Source organism: Pteropus vampyrus, unplaced genomic scaffold, assembly GCF_000151845.1.
Source record: "Pteropus vampyrus isolate Shadow unplaced genomic scaffold, Pvam_2.0 Scaffold1, whole genome shotgun sequence".
Taxonomy (NCBI): domain Eukaryota; kingdom Metazoa; phylum Chordata; class Mammalia; order Chiroptera; family Pteropodidae; genus Pteropus; species Pteropus vampyrus.
Window position 1 is genome coordinate 30,205,427 of NW_011888782.1, and position 23,960 is coordinate 30,229,386.

The following is a 23,960-nucleotide window of genomic DNA, read 5'->3' on the forward strand; positions in this document are numbered from 1 at the left end:
GTTAATTATAATATGCTTCATAGTTATTGTTCCATTTACTAATCCTCTTTTATTTCATTCATTGTTACTTTTAATCAAATGTCATGATTGTATATGTGACATGACATCAGGTCTCAGGTCATATTTAGCTTTGGCTGGTGGAACCTCCCTTACTCATTTAACCTTTTATCTTCGCAGATGTCCAGATCTTGTATACTGGTATATTTGTCAGAGGATTGACAAGCATTCTTCTTAATGTTTCTAGTAAAGACTATCTTTGACAATTTAACCTGCTTCCATTCTTAATCCTTTGTGTTTCTAGAATGCTTGCTTCTTTTGATAACTATTCTCTGTGTCTACCTTGATTTTTAAAATAAAAATATATGATCAGATAGATACATAGTTATGTTTTATTAATAACTCATATTAAAGCATATTCAAGTATTCTGCTATTCTAGGTATTATTTGTTAAATATATGAAAGGCAAAGTTAAAAGTTTCTGTGGGGTGGAATGAAAATAGGTGCCTACAGAAATATTGTGTTGGTGACAAAGAACTGATATATGAGACTCCAAATATTTCTGCTGAGTGAAGATGTCTAGGGAGATGTAGATTTAAGGAAGTAGAGGAAAGAGCTTTCACTGACCTGGAGTAGATGCAATAGGGAGAGGTGTATGATGACACGGCACATAGAACTAGCCTGTGACAGATCATTTGGAAAGGAGCAAGGAGTTAGAAATTTATGGGGGAAAAAAGGTTATGGAAAATTGTGCATGTTTTTTCACAGCGATTGGAGTTTTGCGATAAATTATTAGGCCCTGACATTTTAATTGATATGTTTTTGCCTCAAGAGTGGATGTTTGATATTGGAAATTAGTGTGTGGAGAAGGCAGAACTTAGAAGGGTAAGCAATAGTTGGAAAGCGATCTAGTTATGTGAATGTAGGCTTGTGGAACGGTGACTGTCAGTAGGGGATAGACACATAGGTACTAAAAATGGGATATAACCTATAAGAGAAAGAAATATGTATAGCAGTTGTGGAAACGTGTGGTCAGAACAAAGAACAGAATGTGTGAGGATGGTCTTTATAGACAAATGTTCGTTGGAAAAACAAGAGATTAGACTTTATGGAGAAACAGAGCACATAAAGGCATTATGTGGTTATGATACCTTATGAATGAATTAAAATCTGTAGAGAATCAAGGCACTTCTCAGAGGTAGACAGTTGTATAGAGATATAATTTAACTTGACTTACATGGAACATAAGACGGAATATTTTTGATTGAGGACTTTTTTTTTTTTTAAAGGAGCACAGACTTTTTTTAATAGAGAAGAGAATTAGACAGTCTCTGTTCATTGGATTTGCAATTTAAAAGCCAGTTGAGAGGACCCAGATTTGAGAAAAAGAAACTCTATGTTGATATTTAGATTCATGCTTTAAAACTTTAGTTGGGCCTTGCTAGATTTTTTTTTTTAACTTCCCCCTTCCTATCATCTCCCATCTCTATTTGCTGATTTTTGTCTTTGGTGCCATGATTAAAATTGAGACAGTTCAGCATGACCTTGTTCACATTTTCTTTTCAATGAAGATATTTTAGATATGTTTGTATTTTGCTGCATAGCCAGCTTCTAACAGTTTCTGCCTGTAACATTTGGACAGGAAACTAAAGTGAGATTCTAAATGCTCAGAAGAATCCTTCAAGGTCTAGAAATACATTGTTTCATTAAGAGTACAAAAAAGACCACTGAACTTGACAAAGTCACTTTATATTCTAATTTAAGATCTCAAAATCAAAAAATGGGAAAACTTTCTCAAACACATAAAGAGACCTTATGTGGAATAAGCTATTTTATTTATACTATAAAAATAGCTTTGAAAATAAACAGATTTGGTAATACTGAAATCTTGTAAATAATGCATACTGTTCTTTCTATAGGTGTTTGTTGGACTATATAGAAAGTTGACGTTATGTGACTTTAAAGTCAATGAAATTAATCTTTTTATACTTCAAAGATAAACTAGTCTTTGGAAACTGTAATCCCAACAAATCTTTACAATCTTTCTTGTCCTACTTCTTTGTGACAAACCAAAAAAAGTTGGACAATATTTCTTTAAAATATCCTCCTTCACCAAAGAGGTTCCAATGATTGTCAAATAACATATTTAGACACTCTAACGGACTTCTGCTTTATTATTCCTGACTCTTGTATTTATTTGCCTCACAGTCTGGAATCTTTCTGGTTCAAATATCAATTGATAACTGAAAATATTGCTTCCATTCTTTCTTTTTCCTTTTTCTAGAGATGGTTCTCTTCTTCATTTTAAATTAGTTCAGTCATATAGAAAAAAAGGGTGGCAGTAGGTAAAATATGAAAAGTAAATGTTGTGAATTATTGAAATTGGATAATGGTTATCAGATAATGTATTCATTATATACTATGTTGTATGCTTGAAATTTTTCATAACTAAAATGATTTTAAAATTAGTCAATAATAAAATAAACTAGCCCAACCAACAGATGGGTTTGTTATGAATTCAGGGAATTTCAGGGCACAGACTATAAAATTGCTCTTATCTCAACAGGTTATAATTTTATGTTACTTAGTATGGTTAGTTCAAGCTTTAAAACACTTTGAATTATTACCTTAAAGTCAAAAACTCAGATGTGAGACTACCAAGCAGGGAAGCCTGTCATCAATTCCCATTAATTTTGAAGTTTCATCCTTTTTCAAATCTCTAGTTTCTTCCTTTTCTGGTTAAAGTCTTGAAATTGTAGCTGTTCCTTGCCATACTGGCTAGAACACTTGAGTCTGACTCAAAAATTTTCCATTTTGTCACTTTCTTTTTTAATGTACTTACTGCGTGGAGTCAAATATGTTCTCTTCCACCAATCAGTTGTATTAGAAAGAGCACCGGATTGAGAGTCATGAGTTTTTAGTCTCAGCATTCTCATGAACTAGCTTAATGACTTGACAGTTATTTCACTCCTGAAAACCTTCTAATCTGAAATTCTCTTCATTTTCTTATTTGGGGATTTTTAACCATTCAAAGCTATTTTTTTTTTTTTATGCCTTTCCTAGATTAAGGCACTGTGACACTGTTATTTGCCCCTGTCTGACTTAAATTTATACTGATGATCTCATCTCTTTCAAGTCTTGACCTTGTATGTTTGCATTCCCAAAACAACTCCCACTGACTTTTTTAAATTGAATTTTTTCAAATAGGTGTTATTTTTAAGAACTACTTTAGATTTACAAAAGAAAAAAAAAATGAAAACATTATACGGAAAGTTCTTATATATTCTACACCCCGTTTTCTTTATTAATATTTTGTATTAGTATGATACATTTGCTACAATTAATAAACCAGTATTAACATATTATTAACTAAAGTCTATAGTTTATTCAGATTGCCTTAGTTTGTACCTGATGTATTTTTCTGTTCTATGGTCCCATCCAGGTTAATACATTGCATTTAAAGACTTTGTATTTTTAGAGCAGTTACAAGTTTACAATAAAATTGAGAGGAAGGTACTGAGATTTCTTAAATACACGCCCCCTCACCCCCAACACACACACACATTAACCTCTCCCAGTATCAACATCACTCACCAGGAATAGTACATTTTTACCCCAGTGATGAACCAACATTAGCATACCATAATCACCCAAAGTCCTTTTTTTTTTTTTTAATCTTAGGATTCACTCTTGGTGTTGTATATTCTATTGGTTTAGACAAATATACAGTGCCATATATCCATCATTATAATGTCATACGGAGTATTTTCACTGCCCTAAACATGTTCTATGCTCTGCCTATTCATCTCTGCCCCACTCCACCCTTGGAAACCACTGGTCTTTTTACTGTCTCCATAATTTTGCCTTTTCCAGAATGTTATACAGTTAGAATCATAGTATGTAGCCTTTTCAGGCTGACTTTTTTTTACTTGGTAATATGCATTTAAGCTTCTTCCATGTCTTTTGGTGGCTTGATAGCTCATTTCTTTTTAGCACTGAATCATATTCCATTATCTAGATGTGCCACAGTTGTTTCTCCATTCACCTACTGAATGGCATCTCTTTTGCTTCCGAGTTTTGGCAGTTGTGAATAAAATTGCTATAAACATCAGTGTAATTGTTTTTGTGTGTGTGTGTGGACCTAAGTTTTCAGCTCCTCCTTTGGGTAAACACCAAGGAGCACGATTTCTGGATAGTGTGATAACAGTTCTTTATCAGATGTATATTTTGCGAATATTTTCTCAATATTGTCTTTTATTTGTTGTTAGGACAGAGTGGCAATTTCCAAACTCCTTACGTGTGGAACCAGAAACTGAAGCTCTCCTATTGAATTTTATTAGTTAAGTGCCATATAGAAATCTGATCCTTTTTAGTAACCCTAAATAAGTAATTCACAATTTAGTGCTCGTGTTCTCTCTTATCTCTGTCTTTCTCTCCCCTTTTCTCCCTCTCACTCAATAATCTCTTTTAGAATGATGGTGTTGAGTAGGGTAAGAGCAAGGAATCATGAAATTGAAATATTTGAGATCTACTTCATTCACTCTGGAACTGTTAAAATAGAAGTTGACAGATAAAGTAGAAAAAAACACAAAGACAAGCTGAGGTTTATTAAATATTTACTATGTGCCTGCCATTGAGCTTATTAAGTTTAGCATCTAAGAGTTCATACTCTTGAATTAGTCTGCTGGATTTAAATGCTGGTTTGGTGTATTAATTGTGGGACTTTGGACCTCACTTTTCAATCAACTGTAAAAGGTGTCGTAATAGTACTTACAGAGTTTGGTGATGATTAAATGAGATGATATATGTAAAAATTTTAATATAGTGTCTGTCATATGGTAAAATGCTTGATAAATGCTACTTATTACCAAAACTTAAATTATGGCATTAGTCATCACAAAAGCCCTGTGTTATAGTACTTTTATTTCCCCCATTTTAAAGATGAGGACATAAAGCTCAATGATATTGAGGGACTTGTCTAAAGCAGTTGGGACAAGAGTTGAACTTAAGCAGTCTGAATCTAGAACCCACACACACCTTCAACTTTTATGCTCTATTTCCTCCTAGTTAGTAATAAACAGATACAAGAGAAGCTGAGGACTCAAAGAAATGATTCTATAAATGTGGTCTTCAGACTTGTGCTCATGTAAGTGATTAATCAGTTATTCTCTCACAGTTGGTTAGATGAATGACTATCTTAATGGATCATCCAATATTTTAGGTATACCTATTTGCCAATAATATTTTGTGTTTTGTTTTTGATGAATAGGTAATTATTTTATTAATCTTCATTTTTTCAAGTAGTTTTTATAAATATAAAAATAATATATACTGTAAAGTATTGAAAATACAGAAAAGCACACAGAAATAAAGTATATGTTTCCAGTACTTAGAGAAACTGGTTTTTTTAAAAGATTATGTAAACTTTTATATTTTTATGAAAAGTTTCCCCAGTTTTATTGAGGTATGATTGACAAATAAAAATTGTATATACTTAGGCTTTACAACGTGATTTTTTTTAAGAGTTATAACATGATGATTTAATATATGTATATATTGTGAAATGACTTCCACAAGTCATTAACACATCTATCACCTTATGTAGTTACCTTTTATCCCTTTGTGTGAGAACACTTAAATCTACTCTCAGCAAATTACAAGTATACAATACAGTATTATTAACCATAATCACCATGCTGTATATTAGATCTCCAGAACTTATTCATTTTATAATATCATTTGGGAAGAAATAAATTGATGACTGAGGAAATTTAGTGTATTACTGAAAAATATAAAGTTACAATTAAATTTTATTTGAAAGTTTTTCCCCACCTTGAAAAACTGTACTAACTACTATAAGTTTTCATATGGGCATATCTTCCTTAACTCCGTGTTTTTTCATAAAAACTGTTTTCCAAGAAAGTATTAAAAAAGTATTTTTCAACAACTAAATTTTCAGATCATGGAACCACAAGTGATGATAATGTGACTATGTCCTTACTTCACTATGGGCCTAGGTAAATAGTTTAATAATACCTGTTATCATAGATAATACTTAATATAAAGCATTCTGTTTGTTAATTCTGGCTAGGACATTTTTTTAGTAGTTGGGGAACCAGGCTTGATGGAATGGTAAGTGAAAGTTCAATTTTGTAACTACTGCTTAAAAGTTCTTAATGCAAATAATTTACTACTTCTGAAGCTCAGTTCATTACTGTGAAAAATTAGGATAATCTCAAATTACTTCATAGATTGGCAGCAGTAAGGATTAAATTAAGTAGTTGAAATGAAAAAATTTTATAAGCTGTTATGTGACAGACAAATATAAATTGTTGATGAAGACATCCATAAATTGAGAACCTCTGCTTTAGATAGAAGTGAAGGAATAGATTATAATTTAATGGATTTTTGCTAGGGGTCAAATACTTCATATCTGTTTTCATTTAATACTTTTGCCCCGTTTTTCCTAATGAGAAAACTGAAATTCAGGAAAATGAGTAACTTATTTCAGGTCACAACTAGTGAATGTGGAAGCTTGATTCAAATCTGGGCTTGTTTGTCTTTAAAGTTCATATTATTTCTACCAAAACACTGCCTCCTGTACACCTATAGAAGGAGTGTACCATCCACGAGTAATTAAGAGTGCGATAAAAAGCTAATCTTTCAGGTTCTCATTAAGATACAATGATGCCATACATTTATTATTCCTCCTTTTACTTTCTCCTAATATTTCAAGAATGATTTGATGATTTTTCTTTACAACAGCACTATGAGTTGGGTAGAAAACTTTGTGAGATTTCAGACGTGATTAAATAACTAAATGTTGTATATCACAAATGACCTCAGGTTTCTTATCTGAAAAAAGTAATGAAAAATATTAATGCTTTGTAATATAGTTCCAAATTAATAAAATATAAAAAAATCAAAATTCTTAATTTTAGTGAAACAAATGGTGTATTTCAAAATACATTTCAAATGCTTTTTAAAAATAATACCTAGGTAATCATGATTTCAGATTAATTGATTAGAATTGCCTGCTTTGTGCAGAAAATATCCCCATGGAAACCAACATTTAAACATTTCTTATCTTTGAGGAGGGTCTGAGAAAAGGCAAGTTCCACATTGTTGGAGTAACCAAAGTAGTGTAGGTTACAAAGAGGTGTTAAGTAAAGAGGAAAAATCACAGAAACTAAATTGCATTCAATTTCTTTCTAAGTCAGTGCTTCACAGTGCAGCTTATTTTGTTGGAAGTGTATTCTTTTTTATAGAACATTAGGCATATCAATACTCATATGTAAATATGGAAACATTTCAAAATCCAAATAGAAATTATTTTTTGATTATCCATTCCTTACTTTCCATGTGTTAGTACAAATAATCAAGGGTTATTGTATTTTCAAAAGCTCTGAGGAGTGTTATGCTTCCTGAAAAGGTATAATGGAGTATGTATAAAAACAGAAGCATGTTTTGCAAGCAATGCTCCTGTCAGTAATAGAGTTTCCAGAATTTTTACAAACAATAAATATCAAGTTATGGTGGCACCCTATGTACATTCGTTAAAAAAACATTATTGAGCACTTAACACATTCCAAGCATTGTACTTTGCACTCTATTAAGACACAGGGATGGCCGTAACATGACTGCCTCCAGGAACCTTGAAGTTTTGTGGAAGAGATAAGCATGTAAACAACCAACTGTTTGCCCTAATAAATGTTCCTGATTTTGTACAATTACTCTCTCTCTTTCCTGGGAAAGACAACTAATTTTTTATCATATTCATTATCTGTAGACATTATACTCCAAAAATTAATACATTTAATGTGCTTTGAATAGTGCCTTGCACTTTGTAAGCACTCAACAAATATTATATTGTTATTGTCAATCTAATTTAATCATCAAAACAACTCTGTGCGATAGTTATTCCTATTCTCATTTTATAGATGAGCTATACGAGACAGGGATAAATAACTTGCTAAAGGATACATAGCCAATAAGTATTATTCAGATCTGCGTGCAAGGCCCCTGCTATAGAACTGAAGTCTGAAAAGTAGTGTGTATGCACTCTAGAAATATGTAAGATGATGTATTAGGGTTTGAGAAGATATCAGATCTTTTATATATTTTTTAAATTTTAAAACCTAAGTAAAATTTACTAATATTTAATATGTAGATTGTTGCTGGCAATGTCAAAGTATCATTTATATGCATTATAAGTTGTTTAAAGCATTCTGAGGGGAGAATGAGAGTCGATTTGCTTTAAGATTTGGAGATGCTAAATTTTATCTGTGTCTTGTTATGAGGAGCCACAGATTGATTACATTATCTGTTTTAACTAAACCAACTCTTAGAAAACAGACAACTGAAAAAAAAATAACAGAATAAAGATAATACTAATAATCCAAGCACATTTGAACAAGAATATCTCTAATACATATTACGAATACTTTGTCAGCTACATCACAAAGTAAAAACAATGATGATTTAATCATATTCCTCAATAAGACCAAAAATAATGATCAAGTAGTCTATTTTTTTAGCATTTTATTTTATTTTATTATTAGTTTCAAGTATACAGTATATGTGTACTTGAAATGTCTATTTATATAATTTGTGAAACGACCTCCACCCTGATTACTCTGCCTTCCCTGTGGCATCTATTTGAAATATGGATTTATATTCACTCTCATTAAGGATGAGCCTCACCCTTAGTGAATGGCATACTTTGAGGTATAGTAAATGAGATGGTAGAAAGCCATCTATCTCATTGGTAAGATATGAAAATCTATCCAGATTATGAAGCAAGCAATATTTAATGTCACATGACACTTAGCCCAAACTTTACAAAGTCATTAATGTTTAAAAGACTTCTGTGGATTTTTTTTTTTTTTTTCTGAATAGGAAAAGATAAGCACATACACCATTGGAAACACTGTTCTTCCCTAACAGCAAAAATGGCTGAAATATGTCAACCAGCTATATCACATTTATTTGTCAGCAAATGCTGTTCGAAAATGCATAGAAAACATTCCTGAAGATTTAAAGAAAAAAGTATTTGAACAAATTATATAATCTGAAAGGTTTACTTTATAGTTAAATAAAAGTACCAATATTTCTAATATTTCAGCCAATGGTATTTGTTAGGTTTAACTTAAGTAATACAAAGAACTGTTTTTATGAATCACTAAAAGGACTATTGGAGAAGATACCAGCTAAGGATCAAAGTACTCTCTAAGTAAAACAATGCATTATGAAAAAACTATGTTAACATAGTTTGGGAGTGTTAAAGAGCTGGTTTGGTTGGAATGGAAAAAAGATTTCCAGATAATGTTACAGAGCTGCTTTTACACATGAAATTCGCTTACCATTTATAAGCAAGCTATTTTAGCAAATCAATTGAAATCAAAAGTATACACAAGTACTGTAGGATATCATTGATGTGATAAATTTGTTGTATTTTTTTAAAATAAAAGCTTTTTTTTTTTTTTTTTTCATGTTCCATGCTGTATCCCCAGGGCCTGGCATAGAGTAGGTAGCTACTCAATAAAAGGTGTGATTGACTCATAAAAAAAAAATTTAACATGTAGTAGAAAACAATCAAATTTGGAAGAACATTAAAATTTTAGTAGAATCTTTACAATACTTTGTAATAAGATCGAGAGTGGCCATGAATATTATTTGCATCACTTGAGGTACCCTGGTTGGTCAGTGGCAGACTGTTGAGAAACAATATCAAATATATGGCAGTCATGCAGTTTTCTTTTACACAGTGACAAAGAGTTCTATTTTTCTGACCTCTTCTGTGATGACGGGCGACTGACATTACTATGCCCTATACTATATATATTTGGGAAAAAAAGAAACACACTTTATCTCTCTTTTTAAAGTAATGATACTGACAATGAATTTGAAAGACCCATTTTTATGGAGAGAACATTTTCATATTGAATGTTTGTAATTATTTTCATTATAATGTGATTTTGTTGCCAAAACCAATGTAATTATAAAACTCTAGTTTCTGTATAATTTAAAAACTGTACAAAACTGTACCTGAATACTTGGAACAGAATTTTATAACTTGTTTTCAAATCTTCCGAATGAAATCTTTAAATTGATTTCTAAATTCTTTTGTTAAAAAATAAAAATGATACATATGCCTCCTAATTTGTAAGAATACTGATTGACATCTGGGAAGGTGGAAACTTACTAGCCAAATTTCAACAAAATCTTTTACATATTTGGTGGTTGGGATTGAAAATTGAGTATTGTGATTTAATAAACACAGCCAATGAATCTCTTCTTCCATTTGGATCTACTATTTTGTGAGGCTTTTTCCCTGCCATGACAGCCATTACAGCTAAATATCACAATAACCTGAACATGGTACCAGATTTTCAAATGACTGTTTCGCAAAGTATAAAACCAAGCCAAGATATAAAGAATGACAAATATTTAATCAAATTACTCTGTCTAAACATTTGTTATTTAGTGAGAGCAAAGATGTTTTAATATTGTTGATAAATACAACAATTAAAATTTTAAATATTGTGTAATTCTTGTTTATCTCATCCTTTAAAATGCCTATTGTTTCATATGTTCTATGTTTATATGTCTATGATTTAAAGTAATCATATAGGCTTATATTAATCAGTGCCCAATCAGTAAAAACATATGATTCAAAACAGAGTAACCTTAATTTAGGGAATTTGTTACAAAAGTGTTGGAAAGTCCGGTGGTAGGAAAAGAAGGTGGCAATGTTATTTATCAGTGAGTACCTACGGAAAGCAAGGGAAAGTTTCGTTACCCAGATCTTACAAGCACTGCTGCTGCTACTGTAGCTGTTGGAATCACCACTGCCACTGCTTTGCAGGAAGCCAGGCGCCTACTGACACAGCAAGAGCCCAGGAGTCCACAGTTCCACTGAAGCTGTTGTACTGCCAAGGCTGCTAAAGCTTCCAGTCACCTGTGACGACTGCTGCTGTTCTACACCTGCAGTACCATTGCTGCAGTCAGCAGTCTTGATGGCCAGATCCCAAGAGTTCTGTGCTGCAGAGGCTGCTGAAGCACCATTGCTGAGATTGCTAGTGTCAAAGCTGAAGGGAGAAAAAATCTCTTTAATCTTCTGCCAGTGCTTCCCATTCTGGCAAAGCCATCTGGGAAATGTAGTGTTCAGGTTCCACCACAGAAGAATGCATGCAAGGGGTAGGAATAGATATGAGAACCAATGGACAAATGATCTACATAGAGTTCAAAATATTTTTACTGATGGGGTGTATAATTTTTGAAAATTGAAGAATCCATTAGTCTGGAGTATAAGGGCAGTAGCTTAATAGTAAAACCATGTCTTCAAATATTATTAACTTGTTTTAGAAGTCAGATTTTTGGTTTGTTATCTAAAGCTAGGGTTGTCATTCAGGAAGTACACATTGGTAATATATCATTTATTTACAGTCACTATCCATTTTGATTAGTTACAGTAACATTTCTTATTGGTCTATTCCCATGCCTTATCAGCTATAAATATTTTGCCCATCACCTACCACTGCCTAAAAACTGCTCTGATTTATTATATATTTCTATATACTTACTAACTTAACTGTTAATAGCAAGTGAAAATGTAGCACCTGGAAAACTTCAGAATTTGTTTTATTCTATCTAATATTTTATTTCATAATATAAAATATTTCATAATGTATTATAAATGTATATTTTAAACATCTGATTAAACTGCTAAGGCATAAATTAATTATTGAATGGCGTATTGAACTAAATGCATTTATTGAGAGAGGGAGTTTAGGTGGAGAAGTTTAATTATTTTAGGCAAAAACCACATGAATTTTATTAAAATGTTAGCTTAGAGTGGTTTGCAGTTTCCTGCAATTGCAGACTTAGATATGGCATCATAAGACATGTGTATTGGAGTCCCAAATGATTAACTTTCTAAAATGAACTCCACAATGATTTATTTCTTTTATACCCCATTTCATAATTAATACAGATTTAATTATGGGCACTGTTCTCTTATTGATTATTAATTAAACTCAACTGGTGAGTTACTTGTTTAAATATTCATTTTCTGCATCGGTTTAAATGATGTCAGGAGTATTTATGTTGTGGAAGGATCAATTATTACATTTTATTTTTTATTTTTATTTTTTAATTTAATTTTTTTTAGATGAGGCAATCCTTGGTTGACCTCACAGATTGCAAGGACCTTGTCAGCTTACAATCCCTATTTTTTTATTTTTTTACCTACAGCACCTGGTCTTCCTAGGTGGTCTCTCATCCAAGCACTAACCAGGCCCGACCCTGCTTAGCTTCCAAGATCAGACGAGATCGGGCTTGTTCAAGGTAGCATGGCCGTAGACCAGTTATTACATTTTAAGTGGTAGAATGTCATCAGTTTGAAATAGAGTAGTACATCTTATTTAATTTACTGATCAGTCGTAATTTATGGATATTCAACATGAAGTAGAATTTATTTGATAATTTTGGGATACCCCCTATAATTATTAAAATAAAATTTAATGTACTTTATTAAGAAATTTCTATTTTGTAAGAATTCTGCAAAACATACCTATTTTATAAGAATCCTGTAAGATATACATTATACATTCTGAATGTTTATACTTCGATTAATGAGATTTTTCTGTATTTGTTAGTAGAAATGAAAAATATTGAAATTTTATGTAGATTCTTTTAAAAAAATTGATGTGATCTTATATGTTTAAAAAGTTATGATTGTAACTCTACAACTTATTGGGGTTAAATGAGCTTTCTTAAAATTAAAAGATATTGTTTCTACTCATTTTGAATCTTCCCTATGGCCTGTTGCCTCAGAGGAGTTAGCAAGCTGCTATCATGCTGACTCTGTTATTAATAACTGGCTTCAAAATTACTGGACAGATTGTTATTAATGTTTCCAGCCCTTTAATCAAACTGGTTCATGATATGTTTCTTTTGTCACTTTTGAAAGTTAATTTTATTTATATGCTGCTTTTCTTTGTTATTCTTTCTTTAAATTTTACTTTGAGATACTTAATATACTTTTTATTAAATATATGTAAAATAAGTATTGAAATTTTGGGGGGAATGCTCTCAAAACTATTCCCCACCATAAGTCTATTTCCAGAATTTCTTACTAATCTCACCAGTTGTTTATTCTAGAAAATTTCCTGAGTGATTTTTGTCAAGCCCCTCCCTCTATCCCTCACAAATGTCATTTGAACCGAGTTTAGGCCTGACTTCTACCACTTACTACCTATGTGATTTTGGAAACCTCAGTTTACTTATTTATAAATTAAAACATTAATATTACCTTTCTTATATTGCTGTTGGGAGGATTAAATGAGATAGTATGTAGCCCTAAGCACAGATCCTGACAGAGCAGTATTAACTTTATTATTATTATTATTTATGCCTACAGCATTTGGTCTTCCTAGGTGGTCTCCATCCAAGTACTAACCAGGCCCGACCCTGCTTAGCTTCTAAGATCAGACAGGATCAGGCTTGTTCAGGGTGGCATGGCAGTAGACCATGGACCATGGCTCCACTGGAGCACGAACTGAGGACCTTCTGCCTATAAAGCAGACGTGCTAACTGCTACAATATGGAACCACGTTCAGTATTAACTTTTAAGGTTGCATTCTTACTAATAACTTTGTAGATTGGCAGAACAGGAAGACAGTTTTTCATATATATAGAGTCACCTGGCAGGACATTGGTGATCTCACCAATCTGCTGGACAAACAACATCCAGCAGATGTCTCTTTTATATCTTCTTTGTGACTTTTATTTTTCTTATATTATAGTCTTTAGTTTTTTCTTTTTCCTAGAATATTTAATATAACCTGTACATATGAATAAATTATTATGTAAGTGTTGAAACTTTAAAGACAGTTGCTAACACTGTCCTAGTTTAAGAGAGAGGATTGAGCAGGGAGCAGGAAGAGTTCATGTATATATGTCTAACATTTTTCTAGAGCAGGATATATTATTGCAAATGACACTTTTATGTTTTTAATTATATAATGTAAAATTTATTGATTGTGTAATGACAGTACTTTCTTTAAATTTCTGATGATATATCATTTAAGATCAATTTATAGAGGTAGTAACAACAATGATAAAAGCCATCATAATCTTGTAATTTAGACATTAATCTCTATACCTCTTCTCTGTGGTCATTTTTCTACAGTATATTTGTGGGAAAAGGTGATTAACTCATATCCGTATCTGAGTCATTCTATGTTAAATATACTTTTGACTTTTTACTATTCACTGGCCACTGTTCACAGTGCCAGTGGTTATTCCTTGGAACTCCTGGAGTGTATTTTCTCTCATTAAAAAGCTTTTGTGTTCACAAAGGTGTGAAAAGTATGGCAGTACCTTTATTTTTCCTCATTACACTACTAAACAAGGCTGTAGAATATATCATGCTTCCCAAAAGTTTTGGAGAGAAGACTACATTGAAAAATGCAAACTTTTTAAAATTTACTAATAGGCATCGCTCTTTAAAAAGTCTTTGGCCATCTTGACGTTGGAAATTTTTCACTGCCTACTTTTCTTTCCTGTCATTCTTCTCTCATTTCCTCTTATCTTTATGCTCCCCTATCTTCACATTGTTATTTCTTATGCACCGCACGCTAAGCTCACAAAAAGAATTGTCCAAGCTCCATGCCCTGACCCCATCTAGCTTACCAAGGTGTTTTCCTCAAAGGAGATGCTTCCATTCCTATGGAACACCAAGGCCAACTTCTGACTTACACTGGAACACTTAGAATGTAGACATGAAAGAATGGATAAATGGAACGTAAAGGCAAGCTGAATATTCTCAGAGATGATGTGAATTAAAATTCTGTTAGCTATAAGGCAATACCTTTTTTATTCAACATTTTATTATAACATTTTTCAAATATACAGCAAACTTGATTTTTTTTCCTGCTATAACCATTGTTTATTTTTCACGAGATCTTAAGAATGTTTTATATGTTATTTAATACATTTTAAAAATGCTATTTACACGTTATTTATATCATCCTTAGAATTCAAATTTATTAAAATTTTTAATTAACCAACATTTATAAACCCCATGTATCGTTGCTTTGTTTGTTCATGTTTTCAGTCATTCATTTATTCATTCATTTAAGAAAACTTTATGGAGCTTCAACTATATGCCAGATGTTTTGCCAGGTATTGGGCTGACAAAGCTTAATAAGCAGAGCTTTTATTCTTGTGGGTTCTTTAGTTCAGTGGAGAAGGCATAAATGACTACAGCACTGCAAAAGGCATGCATAATAAAGGTACTCCTAGTGATGTAGTTTGCATGTAATGCTTTGTTTTTGTTTTAAACTTAAGTATTTGTTGACCAGAATTGAAATTAGACATGCATTCCTTCCTATACAAAAATTATATTACTGGCCTACTATTAGTAAACTACAGTTTATCTACAATCTCTCCTAGTTTTGGGGGGAACTGATGAGATACAATTTTAAAACAGATGACCAAGTCTACGGTCATGCCACCCTGAACAAGCCCGATCCCGTCTGACCTTGGAAGCTAAGCAGGGTCAAGCTGGTTAGTACTTGGAATGGAGACCACGTAGAAAGACCAGGTGCTGCAGGCGTAAAAAATAAAAAAAATAAGAGATCGTAAGCTAACAAGGTCCTTGCAATCTGTGAGGTCCACAAAGGATTGCCTCTCCTAAAAATAATAAAACAGATAACCAAGATTAAGGATTGTTATCTAATTAAGCCACCTAAAATTGACTTTGTGATGATGGTCTCAATGCCAAGTAAGTGCTTTGTGTAGCACTTATTTGTTTTGATTCACTAACCCTAGATTGCCTTTCCACCCATTTACAAGGGCTGAAACTCTTGTTCTGGCCATCGTTGCAACATAACTCTTATTTTACTCCTTATTAATTTGGGCAATAAAAGTATCTTTGGGGAATGTTCTTGTGAACAGTCTTAAACTATCCCAAGATTTTTTCCTCTTTAGCCTCACATAATATCAAAACAAATGATACCTAAGAAAGGACTTGGCAAAGTATACTTGGGATAGCGTTAAATGCTTTTGAAAGTTGACTTATTTTCTTTTCAAAATTAAAAAAAAAAGTCTTAACCCTTTAAGTACTTTGGAAGTATTCATTTGCCAAGACAACAATCTCTGAACAAAGTACAGTACAGTACATTGTAATTCTAAAATTAATGAAATTGTATGCTCTACGGCAATAGCTACTATTTCTACAATCATTTAAGAAGAACATGTACTGTGTACTTGTAAAAGACACTTAACAAGGCACCTTGGATAAAATGTACTCAAAGGATCTATAACCACACTTTAGAGAATAAACTGTCTCAAATGTAACCTCAGTACCCCCCTCTGCTCTACAAATGCATGTGTGCATACATGAGCATGCGTGCACACACACCTTTTATAAGACATTTTATTTAAAAATTTTTTCATAAGACACATTTTAAATTTAGGTATTGTTGAATTTCAGTTTTAGTCTTTTGAGGGAGGAGCACAAAGTTTAAGGCACTGTATTGCATGGGCTAGCACTTTATGTACTGGCAAGATTATTTGCTGCACTAATATTTTTCACATGCTTATCCCCCACCAGCCTGTGAAGTCTTCAAATGCAGAAAGTACATATGTTTTATCTTTACTTTTCACCTCCAAGTATACTATGTGGCACATAGTGGGCACGAAATACATGTTTAGTTAATGCACAAAGATCAGAGCAAGGGTAAATTCTTTCTTGCAGAATGACTCAGTATCAAAATCTTCAAAATATATCTCTAAATAATTAAAAGTTAAAACTAAGTGTATAAAATCACGTGATGGTATTATTTGGCATCTCTTACAAATCATTTATAATCGAACCCTTGCTTTTTCTATGCCCTTTTCAGGCTATGGGAAACAGGACATTTTTATTGTATTTTATTGAATATTTATTTAGTTCTTTAAACAATTATTTGCATTAGTATTAGCTATTTGATACTTGAACTAAGGAACCTTAAATAAGTAGTTTTTTTTTTTTTCTTAACAGGGCATTCAGGAGAATATGGGAACTATGGATAATGCAAATAGGCTTTATAATTTGATAGCTTTATTGATTACAGGTTATTTTCCAGTTCAAGCGAATGGAAGCACATATTTGTGGATACTTGGAAACAACGAAAGACAATTGAATGGATATGTAAACATTTAAATATTGTTACTAGGCTTTTAAACCAAATGTATTGAGAGCTCAGTTTAATCGTATAAAGGCAGATTTGCACTGTTATATTAGTAATCAAGGTATAGTGAGGAATCATCAGAATATGTTGGATTTGACTCATAACCACAGAATCTATGGCTACATGGAGGCCTTAGTTATTATTAGATATTGGGAGACCATGTGGCATAGGGATTAAGAACATGAGCTCTAAACCAGAGAGGTGGGTTCAAATCCCATTACTGCTATCCTATGTGCTCAGACAAATCACTTAACCTCTCTGTTTCTTTACCTGGAAAATGCAACTAAAAATAACCTCTACTTTATAGTGTCATTACTAGGATTTAATGAGTTAATAAATAGAAAGTATTTAGAAGAGTGCCTGGCATATAATAGGCACTTAAACACTAGCTACCATCATAATAATCATTAAGTTATCTAGTTCAATTTCTTACTTTAAAATTTAACATTATCTTTATATAAAGAAATGGAAGCTGAGGATGGTTACATGACTTACCCAGGGTATACAAACTACTGGTGGTGATGCTAAAACAAAACCAGTTTTTAATTCCCACTTGAGGGTCTTTCTACAGTAGGAAATTGCCCCATGACATATCAACATACTAAACAATTTAATAACTTTATAACTTCCAGAGTCTGATAGTCAACTAGGATTATTATCTTGTGATACTATTGTAAATTCAGTACATGGGTTTCCAGTCCTAGCAGGGAGAGTATATCTTGAACTCTAGAAAGTACTAAGAATGGGGCACTTACTGTGTTTGGAATCTAGTAAAGTGTGCAGATAGGGAGAAAGTGTTGAGATGTTGTGCATTTTTCACGAAGCCAAAATACTTGTTTTTCTTTTCTAAATTCAACTAGCTAGTTATTCTCTAGAAAAGGTGAATAGACTTTATGGTCCTTTACATTCCTTTTGACTCAGGCTAGTAGAAATCAAATACTGTCTTATTCTCTTTAGATTAAAACAAAACAAATCAAAAATACCTAGAACCTTATTTTAAAAAGTCATGACATACTAATATCTAATTTGGATCAGTCAAACTGCGAGGCTCATGTGCTTTTTTAAGTGGCATTTTTCTTTATACATTTTAATAAAGCTTCAATAGGGCAAAGTAGGGAAACAGAACAGCTAGGCTGAGCAGTAAGGGGTGAGATGGATGCTGGTCTTAGGCAAAGTAAGTGAATTTTAGAAAGGTTTTTCTCGAGACATATGACCAAAAGTAGGGGTCGATAACATCCCCTTTTGTGTGTGTCTTGTGTGTCCCGTCTTTATTAAGCACCCACCCTGGAGAGGGGTAAAACACAACAGCACCAGAAAATTAGAATTGGTGGTTTACAATCAGACTGGAGGGTCTGGACTCTTAATTTCTTAATAGAATTTTCCCAGGACACTTTGCATAATGTGTGGCTGGACATTGCCTTCTAATATCTGTGCTACAGATTATCCATCCTTAAAATAACTAAAATAATATTGATCTCTGTTCTGAACATGACCAAAGATTTAACTGACATTCTAAATTTTTTTTTTTAAATCAGGCGAAGATATAGTTAATCTGTAAGTTTTTATTGAAGTAATTATTTATTAACTGAAAACTGACTTTTAAATGAAGGAATTGATGCTTATACAGTAGTTTTATTTATGCAGAGGAACACATTCTAATTTTTGAAGCACTAAAAACACTAAACCATATAAAACGATGATTTTACAATTAATATACTTAATATACAATTAATTATTGATGCCCAAATGCAGGGTTTGAGTAGGTCAGATCCACTCATTTTTTTACATAGATTTTTAAAAGAATATTTAACCTCTATTGTAATGTTCCTAAGTCCCATCTAAATGGCACACATCCAAATTGTGTAGAAATGTAGCTGTCTAGGTAAACAATGTCTAGTTTTAAAAAATTGGGGGGACAAGGAGAAGGGCTTGAAACTAGTTTTGTTTTCTAATGTTTATAGTTCCATGGCTGCGACTATATCACTTATGGGAGAAAAGGCACCTGGGAGTAGGGAAAAAGGAATGGGGAGCACGTGATGGGGAGAGACGTGTCATACTAGTATTATATTGGTTTAACATGTGGGAAAAAAATTGGTTAGAGGTTTCAGACAATGAAAAACATTTTTTTTCCTTTTAAGAAAGGTTTATTTAGAAACATTATTTTAATTTTTCCCTTCTGATAAAAGAACAAGGGATTTCTGTTATGTTTTCAGACCCATATTCTATGAAACCTTGTCCTGCTTGTGATGGAAGCTCCTTATGGGACTTATTTCTGTTGTTGTAACACTACGTACTATATGCATTGCACCTGTTCACACAGAGAACATTGCATTGTGATGTTTGAACGGATAGGTGCTTCAAATAAGAATCCAATCTGCTTTCTAAAGTACTAGTCTATTAGTTACTTAATTAAACTTAATTCTGTTTTTGTCTGCAATTTTGCATATGGTCTTGACTTATTTACTGAGCAGTGATTTCTTTTTTGCAGTTATCAGTTTTGTCTGAGATCAGTTTTCCTATTGTATGGAGTCTGTTTCTTTCAGAGCCTCCTTTAAGACTGTTCTGACTTTAAAATCATTACCAGGCTTTTGTCAGAGCAGATTTGTTGACACTCTTCTCACATTAAAAAAATAAATTTAAAAGATTGTACAAATAAGCTATGCGATTCACTATTTCCTGCTAAAATGCAAAAAATGTATTTATGATAATTACATGTACTGTGTGCCAGAACTGAAACAATACAGTCCTCATAATGGAGCATAAATAAAGAAGGTGGAGCCAGCTGCTCTTAAACTGTTTATTTGCAAGCAGTAATGATATAGAGAATATACCTTTTTTTTTCACTCTTTTAGTCTGGCAATACTGAACCTGTTGCTGCATTAGACGAGTTGCATTTTGCTGGATAGGGGAAGGAAGGCTGTCTGCTGTCTGGTAGGAGGGCTTTGTCTGTGCCTTTCTCTCTCTGTTTCTTTCTGTTTTTCTTTCTCTCTTCTCTCTCTCTCTCACTCGCTTGCTCTCTGTCTCTGTCTCTCTCTCTCTCTGCGCTCCCCCCCCCCTTGCTCTCTCTCTCTTCCCGTCTCTGTGGTTTGTAAGGTAGGTTGCAGTGTGTGTATATACACAACATCAAGAGCAGGAAAATGGACTCATTAGGGAGGCAGGCAGTCATTACCACTCACACTGTACTTCCAGGGAGACACCGATTATGAGAAGAGAAACTCAGCGCTGGGGAAGAAGGTAGGGCAGACAACTTTCATAAAAAAAAAAAAAAAAAATCCTGTTTCTTCAATCTTCCCTCTACCTATCATCTCCTTTAGCCCCCCAATGCTTATATTCTTTTTCCCTTGAATTTTAATTTCCAGATTTAAGTTTGACAGAGCTATTGCTAGCTTAAAATTTAGAACATCTATAGGAGGCCTAACCCTCTGCTGATTTTATTCCCACTTATTTAAGGGTGTGCCCTTGTGATTCAGTTTAATTACTTTAAAAATAATTACAAACAAATCTATTTTTTCTCACTAAAGTACCGAATAAATCAGTATTTTTCACTCCTTTAAAACAGACCCCTCCGTATGTTTGTTAGTCTCTTTGCTTTTCTTATCTGTTTATGCAATTCCATCTGTCTGTCTATATATCATGTTGTCCTTATTTATTGCTAACTGGGTTTTGTTAGTTAAGTGCCAATGAGTTTCAGCTGCAGTGCCAGTGTGGCTATTACTAAAGTGAGACTCTTAGTTCTTTGTTTTACATGGAAGTTTAAAGTCCACATTTACAGTTTAAATCCTTGAAGCAGGTTGAATACTTTTCGCAGCATATTTATTTGATGACACTGGCCATAAGGTGAGGGGTAGGCACTGAGGGTGGGTAAGAATTAGTAATTATTTTTATCATCACACACTCTTCTATGTTACATCGGCGGTGGGGGGAGTGTATTTTGAAAGGAATAAGGTACTTCGTTTTGTTACTTTTATTTTGCAGATGAGCTTTATAAGGGATATCACTGTGGTTAGTAAGAATGCAAACTTTCCTAACAAGCAGTTTTTATCCTAGGATAGTTTCCTTTTAGTACGTTACTGTTTATTTATGCTTAGAGGTGGGGTGGGGTGGGTGGGGGACTGTCCATCTTTTAACAAAGTAGAAGCTATGAAGTGTATCAGGCCATCTTGTGCAACAACTGTAAGTATTCATTTAACATTTTGGGGACTATAAATAATGTATTTGTTATTTCAAACATAGTTTTGAGGTACTTTTTTTTCTTTATATATTTTTTCTTTTTTATGGTGGGAAAAGTTGCATTTCACAACTAGCTGACATTGTTGAAGAGTTTTCCCAGAATAGTGTTCTTCAGAATTCAAAGGAGTAGTTAAATAAGTCCATTTGAAATGGACTCCTTAATGGAGTTTTATTCAGATTTGTCCAAAAGTAAACTGCTATTCATTTGATAAAAATTAAGTCAGATAGTAAGATATACAAATGTTTTCAGCATATACATGAACAGTAATAGAAAATGGATGCTGATCTGTAGAGATCTTTGATAATAACAGTCACCTTTTTCATAATAAATTATTTATTTAATAGAAGTGGCAGACTTTTTTTTTTTTTTTTAATTCCATTAGGCCTCTCTGACAACACAAAGAAGTCCATAAAGCAATATTCTTAACCCACCTGGGACACTAGAGCAGATTCTCAAACACATTCTCAAGGTTCAAACCTAGTAAAATGTTTATTAAAAATCCATTATTTCAAAAGGGTGGTGAACTTTTGCTGTTAAAAGTATTTTCTTCCTTTTCTTTTAAAAAATTTATTTGGAGACTTTTAATTTGCTTATATTGCCTAAACTGTCTTCTAAGCTGAAAAGGCCAGCTTTGACCAAGAGTGATACAAATTCTAAGTATATTCAAGTCCTGTCAGAAATTTTTTTCCTAAGGGAGAACTTTTGGAGGGTTCTATTGAAAGTGTATTTGTGTTAATATGGTACAAAGTATATGGTATTTCAAACATGATTATCTCCATTTCAGAACTCTTGACCTAGAAATGTTTTAAAACAAAATTTTATGTCAAAATGTGCATGTTTCGTGCACCTGTCATTTTCTGTATTAACATTATGAGGACTATCTAAAATTCTATGCTCTTTTACAAAAGGAATTTTTCATGTATCTCTTGATCAACATTCTCTTTCTGCACACATGTATGTATGAAGATATCTGTGTGTATATATGTGCACTTACATATTCTCATACATGTATAGATAAAGAAATCAGATTCTTTTCGGATATGACATTTAAAAATTTTTATGTTAAGCATATTTATATTGATCAGAAGCAAACAAAAAATGGAGAGACTCTTAAGGGAGGGTGAAAATTTCTTTTAATCTAAGAGGTATTAAAGTAAAAATTTAGTCATTTTTATGGTCGACTTGATTTTTAGAATGTGCATATGTTTTCTTCTGAATTATACTTCTTAGCCTTGAGTATGTAAAATATTTTTAGTATGAAAATAATCTTGTCATTTTGGGGGAAGGATCGTCACAATCTAAATACAGCAGGACATTATAAAATGTATGTTAAGTAAACTTAAAACCAGTGTGCTCTGCTGTATAGGGGTTTGGAAAACTGAAAGGCTTGTGTCATAGGAGGGCAATAGAGTGCCAGAAAAATTCATTAACCAGCCTCGCTTGTTGTGGTGGGCTCTTCCTATCAGCACAGGAGATCTGCCTGTTGAGAACCCTGAAGTCTTGGTCAGGTCACAATGTGTTTCATTTTATTGTTGGAACACACAGTTACATAACACACCCACATGAGGAAATGCTCTAAAGCAGTTATTTCATGCTTCGCCATGCCCTGTAGCTAAAACAATTTGATACTGAGTGACATGTATGTGTGCTTTTTAACTCCTATCTGATGAAAATCAGCTTTGGCTCCTCGAAAAGGAACAAAACAGTGGAATGCAAGACAGTATAATTCAAATGCTGAGCACATGCTGGTTTAAACTTTTTTTTAACTTAAGGGGAGAATCACTATGATTATTTTTGATTTAAAGACTATATAGTAATTTCCTGGATTTTACTCATTAAGGTTTCAAACTTGAGGACACTTTTCTTTTTCACATTTTTCTCCAGAAGCCATTCATCAGAAAGATAGCAGCTGCATACTTTTCCCTGAGATGTGAACAAATAAGTGGCATTCCTGTTTATCTGTTTTTGAATTTTAATGATTAGCCCTTGTGCTAATTAACAAATTCTCGTATTCATAAAATCTGGCAGTTCATAAATATCCAATTGTGTGATTATCTACACATGTTCTGGCTTTCTATAAATATAGAAATTATCAGTGGATGTGTTCACGGACTTGCCCAGCCTGAGTAGTGGCTGGTCATGCTGCCACAGAGGAAGCTCGGTTCAGGTCCTGAGCAAATGTGTTGCCCCAGGGTCTGGCAAGGTGTATGGAAGAAGCATCTGACTATTATTGCTAACTAGTGATCCTTTCTGGCAAAGGAAGGACTGATGTTGACATTCTTTAAATGCCGCCAGTTCTAGCCTTCTTTAGTCCCAAGGGTGGCCTCTTAAGGTCTAAAATTTGATAATGGATATTAGAGCTGACTAGTCTTGGAGGCCACTTTAGAAATGTATTATAACAAACTACATTTTTCAGTGGAAAATATACTTTACTCAACTTCTACAAAAGAGGTAAAATAGTATGCCTATCCTAAATTCCTTAACCAGTGAGG

At 32.9% G+C, this 23,960-nt stretch overlaps 2 pseudogenes; both read right to left on the reverse strand.

Moving 5' to 3' along the window:
* Positions 1-12,243: 12,243 nt before the first annotated feature.
* LOC111736491 lies at positions 12,244-12,362 on the reverse strand (annotated as a pseudogene).
* Positions 12,363-13,411: 1,049 nt separating this feature from the next.
* On the reverse strand, positions 13,412-13,529 carry LOC111736772 (annotated as a pseudogene).
* Positions 13,530-23,960: the final 10,431 nt, after the last annotated feature.